Raw genomic sequence first — 1,130 nt, 5'->3', positions numbered from 1 at the left:
TGGTTAGCTATTACCTATATAGTCAGTGGGGATAATAAAATTTGCATTTGATAATGTTGGATATGCAGTTTTTACCTAAACTGTAAAGCTTTGGACTTGTATTTGACCCTCTGGAGATACTACCCCTTCTTACAACCTCTCCTAATAGTCTCACTGTTAGAACCTTCATCAATGACATACACAACTATAGATCTTGATAGATTGTGGTGGTAAACTTTCCTGAGTGCAGAATTGATTAGATGAACTTTCATAGTCTTCATCCATTTGAAACAAGGAGCAAAGCTGTCATCTCCATTTTTAATGTCTAATATTCCAAAGAATTCTCACATTTTCACATCTTTCCTGGTTTAGTCCTAGTTTTCTAACTTCATTCAATACCAGAAAAAAAGATGCCCTTTTGAATCATTTGAAATGAAATTGGTTCTCTAATTAATTCATTATTTTGAACTGATTCAGAATTACACTTTCTGTCATACTAAAGGAAATTTATTTGTTGCTTGTTGCTTGATAGTCCATGAAAGCCATGATAGAACCGTCAGAAAACAGCATGACACTGGATTCCCACTTGAAAACACTCTTGGTGGTAGAGGACTCTTACTTCCACTGATTACAATTTGACCCTCACTTTTCACCTGCAACTCATCTGTTGGTGGCTCCATCTCTAGAATCTCCTTCTCTCACCTGTCCCACGCGCAGTCACCAGTGGGACTTGCCCTAAGTGACTCTCCGAGGCCAATATCACTAGCTGCTTACAGAAGAGGCAGATTCTCAGCCCTGTTCTAGACCGACTCAGGCAGTTACTGTGGGGGTAGGGTTCAGAGCCCCAGGTAACTGTGGTGCAAGCTCAAGTCTGTTTTAGAGCACTGCTGTGACAGCATGGTTCCCCGTGGTGACTCTTGCTCAGCATTCAAAGGCCTGGAAGACCTGGCTTCACCCTCCAGCTTTCCCTGCATCTCTGTGCCTCAGAAGCTTCCATGTTTTCCCTTTCTCCCACGATATTCTCTCCAAGACGTCTGATGATGCCCACTGCCCCCTTGGAAGTCCTGTTCAACTGGCATTGCTCCCTGGTTCCATCGTCCCTGACCCAGCCCAAAGTCTTCTCCCTCGTCTGGACTCTATATCCATTTCTT

This window comes from Oryctolagus cuniculus, chromosome 17 (assembly GCF_964237555.1).
Source record: "Oryctolagus cuniculus chromosome 17, mOryCun1.1, whole genome shotgun sequence".
Taxonomy (NCBI): domain Eukaryota; kingdom Metazoa; phylum Chordata; class Mammalia; order Lagomorpha; family Leporidae; genus Oryctolagus; species Oryctolagus cuniculus.
This window is presented reverse-complemented; position numbering follows the sequence as displayed.